This window comes from Rhineura floridana, chromosome 3, assembly GCF_030035675.1.
Source record: "Rhineura floridana isolate rRhiFlo1 chromosome 3, rRhiFlo1.hap2, whole genome shotgun sequence".
Lineage (NCBI taxonomy): Eukaryota > Metazoa > Chordata > Lepidosauria > Squamata > Rhineuridae > Rhineura > Rhineura floridana.
Window position 1 is genome coordinate 60,810,332 of NC_084482.1, and position 20,594 is coordinate 60,830,925.

Genomic DNA, 20,594 nt, shown 5'->3' on the forward strand with positions numbered 1-20,594 from the left:
CCAACTCTTGCACTGAAATCACCCAGGTATCTCTGATAAGATGGTGTCCAGCTGGGTATAAAAATTTTCCTTGATGTCTTCATCAGCATCTAATGTTGGTGCATAAGCACTTAGAATAGTTGCCTGCTGGTTTTTGGCGAGTTTTAATTGGAGAGTTGAGAGTCATTCATTAATGCCAGTAGGAACTTCTGACACGAGCGTCACAAGATCATTTTTAATAGCAAAGCCTACTCCATGTATTTGTCGTTCTTGTTCAGGCAGTCCTTTCCAGAAGAAGGTGTAACCTTTTTCTTCCTTCAATTGTCCCTCTCCTGCTCTTCGAGTTTCTTGGATTGCTGCTATGTCAATATTAAACCTCTCAACTCCCTCGCAATGATGGCAGTCCTGCGTTTAGGACATTCACTATCTGTATCGTCCAGCAATGTCTGTATATTCCACATTCCAAAATTCATTTGTCTTTTGCGACCGCTAAGTGGTGACCCTACTGGATGCGATGATCCAGTCAGGGAGAGAGATGAGGCAGACTATGTTTAGGGCACCTTTTCTAGCCCCCTCCCCATATGGGGTGAGCAGAGTGGATCCTGAATAGGACTACTCAGTCGTGGATACAGCTGCCAAACTACTCAACTGCCTCGGTCCTTGAGCCAGGACGACTGAGTCTGTATCCACCGCCCATGTGCTGGTCCATGACTAGGGGCTTCCGGATTTCACAGTCCTGCCCCCATTGCCATTCGCTGATTGCCATGGACTGCAACTAAGCATGCACCGCGACCTACTGCATACATCAGAATGTTTCTTTCAAGCCCAATTGGTGGTCCTATGGTTGCCAGAAAAGGCCTGTACAGGCATTTGTGGCTCATGAGCGCCTGGTTGGTGACTCCTGCTGTGAGACATCACCTAAGCTGGGATGTTAATGAGATTCCCTAGGTTACAGCAAGCAGTGGATGCTTGCGCTGTACATCAAAAATGACCTGTGTGGATATTTTTGTTTTGTTTTATACAAAGGACCAAGTACCCCAGCACAGCTATATATACATGTGTGCATGAGTATTGCTGTTACAGTTGTAGCAAAGAGGCACTTGGCCTTCCAACATTTTCTTGTAAAAAGAAAAACTACATTGCTCATGCTGTATGAAGACAGAGGGAGGTAATAATTCTGCCGCTCATTCAGTGTTCATTTTATCCTTATTTTTTTTAAATCATATCTGAGAATGCATCATATTGAGCAGATCAGAAATTGATTTCATGACAGCTTAGTAAGAAAATACAAATATCTCTACCTTGAAATATAGCAGAAGAACATCCATTTCTTAGAGCTGGTCCAGCAGAAGCCACTAATATTGTGTCTTACCAAACCAAATGCTAATTAATTTTCATTTTGGTGACAGAATGGCATTTCTGAGACTGCTTACCTTTAGCGACATGGACAAAAAGATAAAAACGGGGGGGGGGGAGAGAAAAAATATGTAGCAGTTCTGGCGCTTCCAGTTATTTGCTGCTTAATAACATGTTCTCTGCTGCAGAACAATGTCATAAAATGTTGACTGAGACAAGGTGACTCCCTACACTTAGTTTCAGTCTCCCTTGTAACCAGGCCTGACAGTACCAGAGTTGTTTGCTGGGGGGGGGGGGAAACAAGATGAAAGATGCAGAACATCCCCTGGGGTTGAATTCACAATCTCTGTCATTCAGCTGAAGCTAAATCTGTTCACTGACTTTTTCTTCTGCAGGTTTTGCCCAGGTCCTGTTGGTGCACAGTGCGGCTCCCAGCTTCTGACTCATGACATCGTAACTTAATCACAAGGCAATTGACTTGGGCAATTCAGAACAATAAAGTAAAGGAACCTGTTTGCTGCAGTGTGACAATTACATCGGAAGTCGAAGGGGCTCAGGACTGTATATTCTCTAAGGAGCAGGAGAACTGCAGAAACACAGTAACTTCAAAGCAATACTAGTAAAAGTATACCTTTATCTGAAACTGTTCCTTCGGTTTTTTTCTTCTTGTTTAATAGTAAACAATGGGGTACCCAATGCTCCATGCGGGGATTTGCACTCATGCAATGGGACTTTCCTTTCCTCTCCCTGCACACCCTCATAATCTGCTTTGTAGGGTCCTTGACCTGGAGCAGATTTTGAGGGTATACGGAAGGGAGCTGCAAGGGAGAGGAGGGGAAAGTTCTATTGCCCAAGCAGAAGTCTGCTGCGCTAGTAGAACAGCACTGTTGGATATGAACCAGTATTTTAGTGAGGTTGTTTTTATGGTAGGCTGTATGCCTACCAATTAAAAATGCATACAAAAGTTTGCAATTACAACTGCTAGATCATGAATTTTTATTTAGATTATGCCTTCTTTTTCCAAAGCTTGCAACCTGATTTTAAATGTATTTACTTGGGAGGAACTCCCACTGAGTTCAGTGTAATTTAATTCTTGGTAAGGGGTGGTGCAGTTAGGTAATTTCAGACTCTGGATTTAATGGGTTTACAGGGCCCTTCTCTTTAGATTAGGGGTCGCCAACATGCTCCTGCAGGTGCACATGTGCCAGCACAGGCCTTCCCTGGCACTTGAGTCTCCTCCTCACCCACCCACTGAAACTAGTTTTGACAGAAACATTTCATTGTAGCCAACATAATAGGTTGCAGTGTGTTTGTGTGTTTGATGCCCTTGAGACTTTATCTGGTTTGCAAATGTATCCACAGAATCAAAGAAGCTAGTGACCCTTGCTAATGTGTCGTACTTCATTACTTCAAAATGTGCAAATCATTGTGTGTTTAGGAGCCATCTTGCTTATTCTGAGTGGGGCCTTTGACTTCTGTCCCAAAGTCCCTTGTAAACCATAAGTGTTATTAATGCTTCTTTTAAAAAAAACAAACTAACATGGTCAGGCTCCACCAGCATCCAATATACAACTGTGGCACATGTGAGAGAAATAGATAATGAAATAATAGTTTATACTTCCCCTTTAGTAGTAATATTAAAGAAACTGGTTAGATTCTGTTAAAGGACCCCCTCCAAGACTAATTATGACAGTAGCTTTAATTTACAGTGCGATATTTTCTGATATGTTGTTATGTGCCTTCAAGTCGATTACGACTTACGGCAACCCTATGAATCAGGGACCTCCAATAGCATCTGTTATAAACCACCCTGTTCAGATCTTGCAAGTTCAGGTCTGTGGCTTCCTATATGGAATCAATCCATCTCTTGTTTGGCCTTCCTCTTTTTCTACTCCCTTCTGTTTTTCCCAGCATTATTGTCTTTTCTACTGAAGGTGTTTAATGTATATATACTTCGTTTCTGTTTTCCTCTCCAACATTCCCTAGTAGAATGTTTTTATTGCTGTTTTTTAAAAATTAGATTTACTACAATGAAAATGTTTAATATAAATATATAAATTTAAAAAGCCACACAAATCAAATGTTCAGTAGAATTCCTCTCATGTAAAATGGGCATAAGATTATAGCCTTAAGGCTTGTTTATTGCTTTTCATTTCTTGGTTAGATTCAGCTTGGTGCTCTCACTACCAAGCACTACTATATAGCAAACAGTATAAACTCAATTACTATCAGAAATATTAAAAACAGTCTTGTGGCAGCTGAAAGACTAAGACTGCAATCCAATACTCAGAAGTAAGCTCCCTTGGGTTCAATAGTAAGTGTGTATTGGATTGCAGCCCAACAGATATATTGTGGCATAAGGTTCTGTTCCTGCTACAACAGACTAACAGGATTACTTGTAGGAGTTCTCACAAGTATTGTGCATGGATATGACATATAAGAGGAAACAAAGGATCTTTGGCCCAGATCATAATTAGAACTGTCATGAACATTAATAAGATCAAGCCCTCAGATTAATAGTTACCTTTTATTATACGGAGAGGGGAGAGCTATCATAAAGACAGAGGCAGTGACTAGATTGAAAATTTGGAATCCAAATTAAAAGTTTCCTGGGATCATCGTTCAGTTCTTGACACCACACTTTAAGAAGGATGAAGACAAACTGGAAGGGGTTCAGAGGAGGGCAGTGTGGTTGATCAGGGGACTAGAAACAAAGCCCAATGAGGAGAGACTGAAAGAACTAGGCATATTTAGCCTTGAGAAGAGAAGACTGAGGAGAGATATAACACTGTTCCAGTACTTGAAAGGTTGCAACACAGTGGAGGGCCAGGATCTCGATATCATCCCAGAGTGCAGGACATGGAATAATGGGTTTACATTGCAGGAAGCCAGATTTCGGCTGAAGATCAGGAAAAACTTCCTGTAGAGAAGTTAGCTATGGAGGTGGTGGGCTCTCCAACACTAGAGGCCTTCAAGAGGCAGCTGGACAGCCACCTGTCAGGCATGCTTTAATTGGGATTCCTGCACTGAGCAGGGGGTTGGACTTGATGGCCTTATAGGCCCCTTTCAACTCTATGATTCTAAGTCCAACATCATGTTCCAGTTCTAATTACTGTTCACTCAGCGCCTGTTTTATTTTTCGGGGCCAGGATCTCTTCTCTGATTGGAATAAGAACCCGTTCTTGCCTCACCTGCTCGAGAAAATGTAGTCAGATTGGAGGAAATGTAATCTGATCAAATGCAGATTTTGTTATTAAAAATAGCATATACTTGTTATGGATTAAGGTAGCAGAGAACAGCAGTTATGACAATCTAGCATCCAAGGATCTATCTTAAGCGCACTAGAAAAGGAACACCCATAAACGTATTTGTTCAGTGCCCTTTGTATTTCCCTTGCACACCGTCGCCTTCCACTACGGGTATAAAATAGGTACGCCCAGAACTCGGCGAATATGGGGCGTGACCACGGCGTTTTAAGAACCACAATATTCATAGCATACTTTGATCTTGATTCACCAACCCCACCCTACCCATTTCTATTGGCCGGACGCAAAGTGAGTAGGGTGCAGACAGAGGCTCACTGATTCCCGATTGGCTAGGAGGGTAGCGGTGAATACAATAAATTATTCACGAGGGAGGGGAGGGGTTGGAGAGGCACCGCGCTGACCGTGCCCCTTTTGTAATTTGCATATCCGGCGGGCACGCCCCCTCCCGGAGGTATCCAGGAAGGAGAGGTGGCAGCGGCCGCGCAAAGAGGAGCTGGGGCGCGTCGGGGGAACTTGCTCGGTAAGGCAGCCTGGCTTTAGCGTGGCTCACCCGCCCCTGGTGAGTGCGGGGCCTGGGCGGGGAAAACGGGGCTGGGGCTGCGGCTGGGGCTGCGGCTGCAAATGAAGGGGGGAGGGGACGGCAGGTAAGGGGGCTTTCTTTTCCGAGGTGGGGGAGAAGAGAAGCTCGCTCGGACCGGTGAAGGGTGGAGTTGAGGTTTTGACCCCGGGCTGGAAGGTGAGCTGGTCGTTAGACCGGGGAGGGGGGCGCACGTAAGAGCTTGTTCTGTTCTGACCTTTTTTCATTGATTCTAGAGATAAGGGCCACATTGGGGAGTGTCTTGGTTGGTATGGCTAAGGGGCTCGGCTCGGGGGGATGAAAGCAGGGGGCATTGCAATGGGCTGGCGGATTGGGATAATCGATGAAGGGGGATGACCAAATGCTTGGCGGGGGAACGCTCCGCGTCAGGGGTTATTATCTGAGGGATGACTTTAGGGGTGTTTGGCCTTGAGAGTGATGTGATCCTGTTTAGGGAAAGAGAACCTTTGTGCGTGTGTGTCGGGGAGGTTGTGCCTGCTAGAAGTATGGGGAGGTGGTCGCCATATGTGGGACATGTGATGGAGTTTGAGCTTTGACTAGAGTTAGCTGTTAGTTTGGTGGTTGGCGGCATTGAGGTCTGGCACGGAGGCGGGCTTTAATTCTCAGCAGTGTTGAAGCAAGTTGTAGAGATTTCTTTTTTGTTCTTCTGATTCTGATGTCAGCATGGACCTGCTACCTTAGTAGTAATTGAAGGTATTTCAAAAAGGCTTACGTTTGTTTCAGTGGTGATACTTCTTGGCAGGCCATGTTGTTTGTACAGGTGCTTTGGGACTACAGAACTGTAGAATTACAATGCAGTTGGAAAACCTGTGGGAGGGGGCTTGTTTGGTGCTTGACCTCCCCCATTCCTATTGTTGATTCCAGGTGGCTTTTTATTTCTTTGGTAGCAGGTGTGACCTGTCAAGATTATTCTTGCTCTTCTTTTCCTTTTCTTTGAAGGTCAGGATGGTGCTGTTGATTCAATTGAATACATTCTGGGAAGAAAATGTGACCCTCCAGATAGACTCTTAACTTCCATCAGCCCTAGCTAGCATAGTCAATGGTGAGGGATGATGGGAGTTGTAGTCCAACAGTGTCTGGAGGGCCACATGCTTGCCATCCCTGGTATAGGCTAAAGATTGGCTCTGAGAGTTAATTTAGGAAATCTAAGATGGCGGATCCTCTGTTATGGAGAACTGAAGTAATGAATGCCCCTGCAGATATGCTTGAGGCAAACCGAAACCTCCATGCAATCTTTAGCAATAGGAGCACAACTCCCTAGCTAATAAAGAGGCTTGCCTTGTCAAGTGTTATTGCTGAGAATGGCCTTGTTGTGTGCCCTAAGGCCAAGCGCATTGGACACTTAACAGGGTAAAAGAGTAGTAAAGGCTTCCATAGCTGAGAAACTCCTTTCCTACCTGTTTCCCCCTGTAGTTTAATTTAGAGCCCAAGACTAGCTGTGGCTTCCAAGACAAGCTGGATTCTTCAAACAATAAAGTATTGCTAACAGTTGCACCTGAAATAGTAGCTGCTTTGGAGGCTGGGAAAAGTTACCAGGCCTCATTAAATCTGGGTAGTTTCAGTGGAAACTGGAGCCCTTTGAGATAATTTTGTTGTTAAATAAATCTCTTTGAGGTTGTCTCGCTAATGGTATTTCAGCAGGATTTCATTCCAGGCCCAGACAATGGCGTATTATTGCAGACAAATGGCTGCATTCCCCTCCTCTGCTCTCCACCTTTTGCTGTGCTAAAGTGAAAAATGTCATTATCTTTGAGGTAGGACAAGTGATCCTATAGGTGTTTGTTCCTATTCTGTTACCGAAACTGGCACCTGAGGATAGTTACCTGTCTGCTGTTCATGGTAAAACTTGTGTTAATATTGAAGGCCTAAGTAGTTTCCTGTACAACATAATGTTTCAGGAGCAGTAGGATGCTTCACCTGTTAAAGTTCCTTATGTGATCTCGTTCTGTGTAGGAAATAAGAGTGTATGTATTGTTGATGCTTCTGTTAAAATATTTTTTTTGCCACAGGTATGCTCAAGCAGTAGCTAATCAAGCAGCTGCTGCCTGGTTATTGTACTGTATTTAATATGTGGTTTCATCTTAAATGAGAGATTGTGGTCCAGAGCATGCACAATTTAATATTTTTATTCTACCCTTGTATGATGATCTGTGTGGTTTGCTATTGAGGTCTGTTCCTGCTTAGGTTTAGCTGTGTTGCAGCATCAGGTGCTCCCAGACCATTCAGTAGATCTCTTGAGGGTACACAATTACAGCAATGGGACTGTCTTCTGAGTAAACATGCTTAGGGTCTGGGTGGTTGGGTATATTTCCAGAAGGGTAAATCAGCAGTTATTACACTTGATAAACCTATAGGATGAATGCCACTGTTAGTACACCATCAAGTGTAAACTGAGAGGCACTTAGAATCTTGTTCCCTTGCAGCAAGGATGGGGAACTTCACCTGTGGCCCTGTCATCCCTGACCTTTGATCATGCTGGTTGGAGCTGATGGTAGTTAGGTAAACTTCTGGAAAGTCCCAGATTCCCCGTCTCTGCCTTACAGGCATTAGTAGGTGGTATAACACCAATGGAAACTAGTTGCCATTTCTTCATCAGAGGCATGTGAGCAGCTTTTGGTCATGGAAAACTCTCCCATGTATTACCATGTTAACATTTACTCTGTTTGCTTCTGTAAAGGTTCCTAACAGGACTTTACACTGAAGCTGTGTCACTGGTGGGTATAGTATTTTTGAAATGGTCATTTTGAGGCTTCAGTATGTATTGGCTAAGTTTATCTAGGATGATCTTTTTCATTTACACTATATGATTAAAAGGAAGGACAGTCTGATTTTGTCTGATTATGAGAACATTCTCATGTGATATATGCTCTCTCTCTCTCTCTAATCTGAATCAACCAACATGGAGTGGGAAACGGAAAATATTGACATCTATTACACCACTTTCAGGAGGAATTAAGTGATTTTTGAATGCTTGCTGTTGCCTTTTTTCATGCATTTTCCCTGCAGTAATTGGTGTATGGTATAACTTGAATAGTTTAAAATGTGTTACTGTGGAATTATTCACAATATGATTTTTACTGGTGTCTTGTATAGCTCAACCATGAGAAGTTAGCCTCTGGCAATGAAATGACTTAGTAGTGTTTTATGAGAGGGAGGAACGTAATAGGTGTCCCTGTTTCCCAAGGCATGTATAGTAATAAATTTAGTAAGCAACATGAAGTTTATTTTGGGGTTTTGTTTTGGTTTTGCTTATAGGCATCTTTCCTGCCATTAGGAGTGACATTTTAGTTGTTAGGCTAATCTTGCTTTGGTATTTCTAATTTGTAACTTCTGTTCAGCTTGCTGTGCCCTCTTCATGTCTACTTGCTTTTATGCTGTGTAATTTCCCTTTCGTACAGGTTAATTAAATATGGTTGTATCCAATGAAGTCATCCCTTTAGCTCAAGGACTTCTGCCTGTGTAGGGGGACTCTCTCTCCTCTTATCATGTGCCCCCCACCCCACCAAATCTACTCCGGAGGATTGGGGAGAAAATCCAGAACAAATGGAGGGGGGGTTCTCAAGAGGGAGAGGAAATCTTTGCACTAATGAGAGGACTCTGTTAGATACAACTTGGAATTTGTAAGGTGTGACCTCTGTTTTGACAGGCATCTTAGACAACATGCAAAAGCACATTGGGTTAACTGCTGCCAAATGATTAGTTTCCTACAAAATCAGTTTATCTCTATCATCTTTACTTTATCACTCTCTATATTTGATCTCTTCAAGCCTTGAAATCCAGTTTTAAAACTGAAGTCTGACATGTCAAATTGTAATATTTGAGTGTTGTGTAAATATTTGGATTGCTATGGATTTTAGTATTTGAGTACGTTCCATTTGTTATTTCAGGGGTTTCAGGCCAAACTGGTAAACTATGAAACTTGGATGACTATTCTGCTTTCAGATAGAAAATGTGTTCCAGCAAAACTGGTTTGCACATAGCAAAGATTTTCCTGTTGTCTGCTTGGGGTAATGGAAAGAGCCCTATGCATCTTTTAACTCAGTCCTAAACAGGCTTACTCTGAAGTTCCATGGAATTTGAGGGGGCTTGCCTTCTGAATTTTCTGTGTTTAGAATTGCAAGCTTTATTCATAACTGTGAATGGAAGCTCATATATACTTTAGAATGTAGTCACATATTCTCACATATGATACTTCGTTGGCATATGTTTATAATTTTTAATGTGACTTTGCTGGATTTCATAGAACTATCTAAAGCTGAAGCAAATTTTGGAGAGAGTATTCAAATATGCATGGAGAAATCTACTTTTCAAAAGCTGCACTCTGAATTCCTGAAAACTTGCTGCACTCCAACGTTTATGCAACATTCTGTTTAAACTCTAGTTACAATCATTGGCTTAAATTGTCACAGTGCGAGTGTTAACTTTCTTTGGACTTTTTGTCAATTACACTATGTCTCTGTCAAATTTAAATTTTGGGCTTTTTAGTTAAGAGGCAGAAAAGGTGACTGCAATAAACGAGGATCAAAGATTTGTAAGAGGCTACAAAATATGGAGATGAATTGCCTTTTAGTCCTGTCATTGCATAAAGGCTCCTTGGTGACGTTTAGAATAATGTTTACTAGTCTTCTTTGAATATTTTGCATGATTTTTGTTACTTATCTAGGAAGGTACACTTGGGGGCTGGGGATGACACAGAGGAAGAAATCCTAAACATCCAGTTTCTTTCCGTTCAAGATAGCATAAACCACGTCCCACCTGGACGGTCTTGCATATTGTCCCTCTTTAAATGAAAACCACTGGAAAATATAGCATTAGAAAAAGGCACTCTCTCTCTCTCTCTGATTGTGTCAATCAGTGTCATTGTTAATTAAAGTGAGAATAACAATCTTGGCTCTTGCTGTGTGAACTGTTTAACACAACTTCTGGACTTTTTGTTCAATAGGTCTACTGTAAGCTTGCATGGCTTACAGATGACCATAGCCGCAGGGAGGGACAAATGTGGTGAAGTCTCTCTCTTGATCCCTTGTCAAACCTGTATTTCTGCTACTAGCAGCCTGGCCTACAGGCAGCATGGCTGGAAAAGTTTCATATTCTGGGCACCAGTGGGAAAGTTCTAGAAATCTGTGGGCCAAACTACACATGTTGCTTAACCCCTCCTTTCTCTGCAGTAATCCTCTGATTGAGAGTAGGTGTGTGAGAAAGGAGCTTGTTGTGGATGCAGAAATGGTAGAATGGATTAATCAGCTACTCTTCTTTTTCTGAGGGCAACCTCAGAATTTGCTTTTTAATTAAAAAAAATGGAACCTGTGACTGCGCATAATATGCAATTTGGCCCTGAGACACCTAGCACCTCAGCTTTATTTTCCCCAGTACTGTGATGGGTAAAAAGCCATCCTAGCAAATACATCCAAGTCCTAGAGGTAAGGCCCTGGACCAAAACAGAAAGGGCATCTTAACAATCTGATAGGTTACTCTTCATATACTGTCTGAAGTATCTTCTCTGCTGATGACCTTTTTGAAGAAAGAATCTACTAAAAATTACTCCCCTACCAAAAAAAAAGAGCATGCTATGGTGTTACCTTTTTTTGGCATACACTCTGAAATGCTGCTCTTGACTCTCTTCGTAATTTGTCACGTGGCTTACAATTGCCAGGGCTGTGCCGTCATAGGATTATTTTCCAAATTAGACCTTTAGAAATAATATACTTAAATTGTTGAACTTGGCTGAGCTTAATCACCATCCCTGATGTTCTTGATCCCTTTAATCAAAACAGTCTTGAAACTCTAACATCTTTATATCCTGCTAAGAGGCCTCAGAGAAAACACTTGATCATACTTGTTCTGTGATGATGTAGCACTCATCCATCCATCCAAGTCAGCAGTGTGAAATTATACATTTCTTGTAAGCTATTGGCCACTTCAGCTGTGTCAAGTAAGTATTTGGCATGTTTTTGTAATACATTGGATGCTTAAATCACTGCAACAAAATGTGTTCAGGGTTAAAAGTATGCATGGTTTGAACACAGTTGATAGAGAGGTTTTATTCTCACTCTGTTAGTACTAACGCCAAGGGATCCAATGACGCTGAATATTTGAAGACTCAGAACAGACAAAAGGAAGTACTTCTTCACATAGCATGTTGAATGATGGAATTTATTCCCACATGGTGTAATGATGGCCACCAACTTGGATGGCTTTCAAAAGAGGCTTAGACAAATTCATGGGAGGATAAGGCTATCAATGGCTATTAGTTATTAGGGCTATGAACTACCTTGTACATCAGAGGCACTATGCCCCTGAGTACTAGTTGCTAAGAATCATTAGCCAGAAGAGTGCAACTGCACCCGTGTCCTCCTTGTGAAGTTTTCAGGGGGATGTGTTCAGACACTGTAAGGACAGTATTCTGGGCTAAATAATATTTGGCTTGATCCAGCAGGGTTTTTCTTGTGTCACTGTCTGGGGGGAAACTGTGAAAGCACCCAAATGATAATCAAGTTGTAATATGCAACTAACTAATTGGGACAACTGGTTAAAATGTCAACGCAGGATAAATTATAGGCTGTGTTGGTATATTGGAGTAACCTTTATTGTGCTTGACCTTGAACTCACCAAAGCTTATGCCAGAATACTGATGTACTCTCCTGTTGTTTCAGCCTAGTATCTTAAAGTCCATTTGCTCCTTCATGAACCTGCCCAGGTATTAAATTTGGCAGAGGCCCCCTTCTGCGTCTCCCACATCTTAGGACTGAGGCAGGTGGTAAACAGGGAGAGGGCCTCCTCAGTAATGGTTCCCTAGCTCCAGAATGTGCTTAGTAGGAAACTTTGCCTGGAGGCAAGTTTGCTATCTCTTCCAGTTCTATGTGAAGACCTTTTTAATTTGCTCATGCCTTGTTAGAGTGTTCAGTTTTTTAACTCTTTCCAGGTGTTCCAGTCCCTCATGCGATGAGGAAGAGTGCAGACGAGCATGCTAACTGCCCCCCGCTGCCACCCTGGTTGCTGTTCCTATCACTGTCCATGAGTTGGAAGGATAATTTCTGCAGAGGGGACGGGCCTGGCACCAGCGGGCAGCCAGGTCAGGCATTGGCTGAGGGCCCCTGCAGCTGGAACTAGGAGGGTGAAGCTTCTGCTCCACAATCACTGCAAGCATTGGGTAGCAGGCTGTGACTGGACAGTGCTGTGGAGTGGGAGCTCCGCTCCCCCAGGCAACATCACGTGCATGCAGCCGACATGCACTTAAATACACCTGGTTGCGCTACCTCTTGTGTCGCTGTATAAAGCATGCTGTGCACGCATGCCTGCCATCACCCCACATGGTTGCAGGGGCGTCAACATGCCTTGCTGCCAGCTTGGGTGATGGCGTGAAAAATGAAATGGACTGCCTTCAAGTCAATTCCGACTTATGGCGACCCTGTGAATAGGGCTTTCTTGGTAAGCGGTACTCAGAGGTGGTTTACCATTGCCTTCCTCTGAGGCTGAGAGACAGTGACTGGCCCAAGGTCACCCTGTGAGCTTCATGGCTGTGTGGGGATTCAAACCCTGGTCTCCCAGGTCGTAACCACTATACCACAGGTGATGGCATACATGGATGCTAACACAGCAGTGCAAGAGTGGTGCGACTGCATATTTAAGTGTCCGCACATGCGGGGGGGGAGGTGGGAGCCGGGAGCCCACGCTGGTCTGGTGCTGGCCCTGAGAGGGCAGCCTGTTCACGTGGGTTCTCATGTGATTCAGAACTCTGGAAAACGAGGGTTCTCAATTGTGCAGACAGCCTACATGAGTAGAACAGGTTGTCCTCTTCAGATAGTTGCCTCCAATTGTGCAGGGCAGCAAGGATGGTGATGGGATGGGAGGACCTGGCGCATTCTACACTATTCTTCCTCATGCCACAATTCCTGGTTGAACCCGGCATTGTGGTATGTTTTGCTTCAGCAAGCCATGATCAGTAAGCCAAGAACTAACTTTTGCTATTAAACTATGGTTTGTTGGAGGCAAAACAAGCAACAGTCCTTGGTTCAGACGCATCCACACTGTGCAGTTAAAGCATACCACTTCAACCAGTCATGGTCTTCCCCAAAATATCCTGGGAACTGTTATTTGCTGACACTTTTAAGGAGACATCTCCCAGAGCTACAGTTCCTAGCCATGACTCTTAAAGTAGTATAAGTGTACTTTAAAGTAGTACAAATGTGCTTTAAATGTATGGTGCGGATATGACCTAACACTAAGCCAGGGATTGTAGTTTGTTTCCTCCCAGCACAAGCTTAACAGCCCCCCCCCCCGGGGAATAGTAGCTGCCTGATTTTGTGGCCTAGCCCCAATCATGGACATGATGAATTTTGAGGGGGATTGTGGCCAATGAAAAAAGTGATATCTGAGACTTGAAGCTGCCTTGAAGTGCCTTGAATTGTTTCTCAACTGTTTAAGATTTTCCCAGAATGGAAAGAAGACTTTGAGTTTAATATTTGTTTCATCCCTATCTCACCCCAATACCACAATAAAGGAAGAAATGTACATTAGTGTTGTGGGTATTGTATTTAATGCAATTTAACTGTGTGTTGTGTTTACAGTGTCTTTAAAATTCAGGTTAAATTGAAAGGAAGTTGGGTGTAGTAATCTGCATGAGCTTTCTGTTTTGTAGTGGTCCTATAATGGAGGGTAGATCTGCTTTCCCAAGATTGGACCGTGAGACCTCACTCACTCATTTTAGCAGCACATTGAAAGCACCATCTCTCTCTCCTGCCTATCTGCAATTATAGAGGTTTAGGGTCCTTTGACCACATAAACCACGTTTATGAGTATCTTTATTTACTTCCTTTCCTCTTTTTTTTTTTTTTTGGTTTGTTTTCCTGCTTGCAGTTGTTTCCATGGCAGACAACTGGACACCCTTTCCTTCACACCTGTCCCTGCTAATTGTATTTGCCAAGGGTTCCTTGCCCTGACAAGCTAACGCACCAAGTAGTTGCTATTTTTGTTCCTGTTGGGATCTCCGTACTCAAAGAGATTAGGAAGCTACAAAAGGGGCTGTGAAGTCTGAGTCAAATAATTTGTTCAAGGGCTAATGGTTATGAATACAACTTGCTGAAGTGGAAGGTATATACAGCTCCCAGCTCAGAGGGAGCGAAAGGTGAAAAGCACTTGCGAAAAACTGGACCGTACTTTTCTGCTCTGAGGCTTCCAGATGCCTTTTTTAAAGCAGCCATTGGACTATTGGGAGGGACATACTGAATTATCATGCCTGATGCCTTCATGCTCTGCCAGTACCTGTTTTGGTCACTGCAGGTAAGACTTAAAGTGATCAATATGGGCTGTGCAGTATATATGTATGTGTATATGTGTGTACACACATGACATATATATGTATGTCATTATACTTAGTCCCCATGTTAGGAAGTTCTCATTCTTCTTTGAGACATTGCTTTTGTTGGTTTCCTAGTTGCTGGGAGAGCTGCCATTTGACAGAAGCCTTGGAAATTTTCTCATGGGTTGCTTATGTGCAACCCATAAATGCATGAATATTTGGGTTGTTATATTGTTGAATATGTTTATTGATCCAGTGAGTATTACAAACAGTTGAACTAACATTAAAACCAGTTGCTGTATAAACTGCTAATCAGCAGGCATTTTAGCCCTAGTGTTAATAACAATGCTTAGAAATTTGGCAATATTTAAAATGACATAGGGACTATTACAGTTTAAATATACTTTCAAAAGAACTCCATCAGCTCGACCAGGAAACCTTTCCAAAATGGGATGCAGCAGCCTGTCCCTCGCATCCTTATAAAAATTACAGTACAAAAGCACATGCGCTATAGACTCCACAGCACCTGAACCACATGGACACAGTCTCTGATTGTGAGGTGTGCCTTGGAAAAGTCCTTCCATCATTATAGAGGGCATAGCATTAACTGGAGCCAGAAAAAATGCTCTCCTATACTTTGGCACAGATAGTTTGCTAGGGGGAACTTTTAGTCCTGGGGCTATGGGGAGCAGAAGCGGTTTAACAGGGCTATCATACAGGATTACCCCGCTATACGGACCTTCACTTAACTTACACTCGCTTTTACGGACATACGCCATACTCCACCATGCTCCTGTTTATGTATGCTCGCTTCGCACTTATGGACACTTAACGGTGCGTGGGGGTGGAAATAGACGCAATCGCCCCACTGCAAATCAGCTGGGAGGCACGGTCGCGATCAGCTGAAAGGCGCAGCAGCGCAGCAGCAGAGGCTTTAGCATGGGGCTTTGAGGCTCCGCATGAAGGAGAGGTAAAAAAAAGTTTTACTGTAAAAGGTAGTGCTTCACTTTAAGGACATTTTCGGTTTAGGTACTCGCTATGGTCCCATTGAGTACGTTAATGCGAGGTATTCCTATACATTGTCTGTCAATATCCAGGATTTTCTGCGTGACCAAAAATTTAGTGTGCAAGCTGTTAAGCCTACGCACTTCTATAATAGAAAGGTCAAGTGAGATCTTTTGTGACAGAGCTTTTTTCCATAGAGAGATGTACGAGTCCTCCAGTGTCAGATGAACATATGAATCCACAGCTCCCCTGTATAGCAATTGGATCCAATAACAAAGCATGCCTCCAAGCCAGGCTTGTGTCCATAGGCCCACGCCCACATCCAGATTGAAAACTGAGCCAGCTACAAGTTTTGGGGCACCTAGAACAGATCGCAGAAATAAAGACTGGACCTTTTTGATAGAGGGATGCAGGTCTGTGACCCACACTACAACTCCATAGAGGAGTTGTGAAATTAGTTTAGTCTTTAAAATCTCCACTGCAGCAGAAACAAACCTACCACCCTTAGTGATGAAGTGTAAAATTGGTTTTTGAGCAATATTCGGCTCATGCTTATGTGCAATCCATATATGCATGAATATTTGGATTGTTATATTTATATCCCACCTTTCTTCAAGGAGCTTATGGTGGTGTTCATCGTACTTTCCCTTATCTTTTACACAAAGCACTCTGAGGTAGGTTATGATGAAAGAGTTACTGGTGAGGACTTCATGGCTGAGGTGCAGTTTGAACTTGGCTTTTCCTGTTTCTAGTCAAACACTCCAGTCTTATCCATTACACTTTCGCTGGATAAGTCATGGCTCTCATTCCATCTGCTAAACTGTACTGCTTTAATGCACACTAGGGATCTTATCTATCACAAGCTACTGTATAAGAACCCTTCTGAATTAGGGATGGGAAACCTGTGGCCCTCCAGATGTTGTGGGACTTCCAGCATCAGCCCCAGCCAGCATTGCCAGTGGTGAGAGATGGGGAGAACTGTAGCCCAACATTATCTGGAGAGCCTCAGGTTTTTCATCCCTGCCCTAGTGTATGAGTGTTGTGCTGATTTTTCCATAAATATGGTGTATTAGATGTTATACTCTGGGAAAAGAAACCTTCCTCAGTCTCTATATTCTAAACTATTAACAACAGCTGCACAACTACATAATACCACTGATATGATGACCGTGCTTGTGTAAGGAGATGTTTTGAGCAACTTATGCTACAAGGAGGGGAGTAGAGCCATTTGTATTTTACCTTAAGCTGTGTGTGCAGCCCTACTGCATGTACTGGGCCTGGCAGATGGGAGGGTGGAGGATATTGTTGATGTAGTGGAATTTTGTGAACAAATTCTGAGCCCATGAGGGCTGCTTGAGAGGATCTCTTCATAGGAAAAAATGTATATCATCCATGGTAAAGAACATCAAAGTATCAATTCTACTGCACTGTGGCAAAATTGGCACTGGCATAATTTTTACAATGGATGGCATCTCTGTTCTTGTATAAATTAAATTGACTAATATTTAAGAAAAAACCCAAGTAGGAAGTGATCCTGAGATTAACACCACACCTGCCATCTCTCAATTTGTTATTTTCTTGTGCAGTCTGGATCAGAGGTAGCCAACGTGGTGCCTTCTAGATGATGATGGACTGCAGCTCCAATAGTTCTCGGCCAGCATGGACAATGGTCAGGGATCATGAGCATTATAGTCCAACAACAACTGAAGGGCACCACATTGGATACACCTATTCTAGAGGGTGGGATGTGTAGCTGTGGCAAACGCTGGACTAGTTGGCATTCATATTCTTCTACATAGGAAGGTGCCTTATGCCAAGTCAGACTGTTGGTCAATCTAGTTTAGAACTGCCTAATGGCTGTTAGCAGCTCTCTAGGGTTTCAGGCATGACTCTTTTCCAGCTATACCTGGAGATGCCAGGGATTGAACCTGTGGCCTTCTGCTTGCTGTACCACTAAGCTGTGTCCCTTTGGCAACAGGTCAATCTCATTGGATGTAAAATATGCTCAATGCCATTTCTATCCCTTAATTTGGCTATCCATTCACTCTGGTGTAGTGGTGATTCTGGTGGTGGATATAGTAAAACTCATGAAGGAATAGTTTGATTTATGACTTGACATGCGGGTGGTGACCTCATTACTGGTTGGAATGCAGAGAGAATGAACCCACTTGTTTATATAAGCATAAAGTAGAAACATCCCAGCCTGCTAAGACCTTTGCTGCAATCCAAGAATTTCATATCGGAGTGTGTGTGCTAAGTGGCCTTCCTAGTGAAGTGATCTTTATAGTGTCCCATAATACAAAACAGTAATAAAATGTTACTACTTCTAAGTAGTACTATGAGAAGTAAGGAGATGCTTGCAAATATATGAGATTGCTACTCATTTCTAAAATGGAACACTTCACATTTGGAATAACATTGAGTTTTGGAGAGTTGTTTTTTTAAATGCATCCTGCTCGGATGCCTAGTTTGTACTAAATTACCTGTTACTAAATGAGCCTATTTGACGAGAGGCAGTGTGGTGTAGTGGTTAAGGTGCTGGACTACGACCTGGGAGACCAGGGTTCAAATCCCCACATAGCCATGAAGCTCACTGGGTGATCTTGGGCCAGTCACTGCCTCATCCTCATGAAAACCCTATTCATAGGGTCGCCATAAGTTGGAATCGACTTGGAGGCAGTTCATTTACATTTAAATGAGCCTATGTAGAGCTAACTTGTTCTTGTTTTCAACATTTAGAGTTCATCTTTCCATCCTGAAATTAAAAAATGGCTTACAGTTCAAAAGAAGGCAACTGTTAGATGTGTTTGCGGGGGTAAAGCTGAAATTCTTACCTGTTTTGTGCCACAGACTACTGTTCCAGTTGATTTGTCCCATGGCAGACCATCATGTTTTCTTATGTTATTATTTTGATGTTGGGTGCTTTTTGAAAGCTTCAGTATGGAGGGGCTAAAGCATATATGCCTTGCATCCTGAGAGTCCTAGGTTTAGTCCTTTGTATCTCCAGCTGATAGCACGGTTGTACACAGTCCTTGGATCTCAGTTAGGGTAGATGATATTGGGTGAGAGAAACTGATAATCTGACTCTGTTATAAAGTGGCTTCATATGTTCAGCATTTAAAAACTCAACTCCTACTTAGTTCAGATGCAGCTGTACAATGGCTGCTAGCTGTGATGGGTGTGCTCTACTTCTACTTTCTGAGGCAGTATGGCTCTGAATATCGGTCGCTGGGAATCGCAAGTGGGGAGAGTGCTGTTGCAGTCAGGTTCTGCTTTTGGGTGTCCCATAAGCATCTGGTTGGCCATTGTGAGAACAGGAGGCTGGATCAGATGGGCCTTTGGCCTGATCCAGAAGGCTTCTTCTCATGTTCTTACTCCAGCTGAAAGGACACGCACATGGCTTGATAGAACCGGGAATGGTTCCATTATGCACAAACCATGCAACGTTTGCCCACCGCAGCAGTGAGGCACTGTTGTTGTTGTTGTTGGCTGCTGCATGGGTGTGGATGGAGCCAGCAGTGAGTAGGGCTGGAGCCAAATGTGGGCCGGGCTATCCACTTTCTCTGTTCCTTCCCCTTTGCCCAGTGGACCGGCTGCCAGAGGAGGCACAGGCTGCTCTTGCCAGGTCATTCAGTTACTCCATCCATTTCTTCTCCCCCCCCCCCATTTTCCCATCCTGCCTGGAATGGAAGAGACTGCAGTTAGGGCCAATTCCTGCTAACAACGCTTTCATTCCCTCTCTCTTTTCACTCTGTGCGTCGTGTACAGACACTTCAAGAGTGCAGAAGAATTTCTAATACCCTCCCACTGCCACTTTCCTGCTGTGGATAGAGCCTTAAAGTTGTTTACATTTGTCATATTGAACAAATAATTCAAGAACTATTGGATACAGTTACTGACCAAAATATGAACGGCAAGATGGGTGGTATGACATCTGTAATTTCTATGCAAGAGTTAAGTTTCTTTTGCAAGTGGGTTTTCTCTCAGATGTAGACAGAGCTGTGTGGCTTGCAGGTTTCCTTCTGTTCTCCTGGATTTTCAGACTCCCCACCCCCTTATGCATCCCTTCCTTAACTTCTTGCTCCTTCAAATACCTTGGCCCTACTTCTCTTAATGTCTGCTTTCTTCTAGGTCTGTTTCACTCCTTGCTCTGTGAGTGAAGGCCGTTGAGCTCTAGGCTCTGTATACCTACTCTGAATGCTATTGTTAGTCCAACAGCTTTGGGCTATTCATTTCTGTTTTTAGGATCTTTTCTTAGCTTTTGCAGAGGTATATGAAGCGGTGCAGAAACCTTAAGGCAGTTATAGCTTTTGCATCAGTTGTTGCCTCTCCTGTACGACCTTCTTTAAGCAGAGGCTTGCGGTTTTGATAAAAACATATTAACAATTAACCCATCTACATACCAGATCTGTTGCCTTAACGCTGCACCTGCTGAGAACCATTGAATGTTTTTCTCAGTGTAGTAGCCATAAACAGAGGTCAGTTTCATACACTACAGCTACTGCAGGCAGCCTCAGTGTAATGTGTGGAGCTGCCTAGAGTTGCAAGTGCAACTGTGTGTTGCCCAGAATGTTTGACTTCCATAAAACTTTGTTTTCCACTTGCTTTCTTTTTAATAAAGGCTACAATCCTGCATGCAGTGACAGATGATTTCAGTAGAATGCAAATGCCTGTTTTGGATTGGAATTTCAGCTAAAACCTCTAGGCTTTCATAGTTTCAGTAATTAATCCAGCCCCTCTGAAAGGATCAGAAGATAGAATTTGTGTCTCCTGAACAAAGCTTAGTCTCTTGTAGTCCCACGGCTCCTGGCCTGACCTCCACCTTTTTATAACCATCTAAGTCTTACCAGAGCTGGTATAGCACAGTGGGGAGGAGAGCCTGGCTGGGAGTCCAGAGTCTGCAAGTTCAAATCCCCACTTGTGTCTCCTGGGTGTCAAGGGCCAGCTAAAGATCACCCCCACAGTGAGTGGCTCAGGGGTTATGTGCCCTGCCACCGGTGCAGCCGTGGGCAAGCTGCATGGTCCCAAGGAGCCCAGTTGCCCCCCAGCTGGCAGTTGCGGACAAGGAAGGGACTGGCTTGTGCAGGTGTGG

General features: G+C 43.4%; 1 protein-coding gene across 5 annotated transcripts in view; it reads left to right on the forward strand.

The window, feature by feature from the left end:
* Positions 1–4,996: 4,996 nt before the first annotated feature.
* Positions 4,997–20,594, forward strand: part of LLGL2 (LLGL scribble cell polarity complex component 2) — a 79,607-nt gene continuing 64,009 nt past the window's right edge. For 3 of the 5 annotated variants that reach the window (XM_061616163.1, XM_061616169.1, XM_061616168.1), the window contains exon 1: positions 4,997–5,121. The gene's annotated coding sequence lies outside the window, so the exon portion shown is untranslated. Of the gene's footprint in view, positions 5,161–14,195; positions 14,479–20,594 lie in introns of those variants that run through there. The other 2 variants (XM_061616164.1, XM_061616165.1) reach the window with 2 other exon arrangements.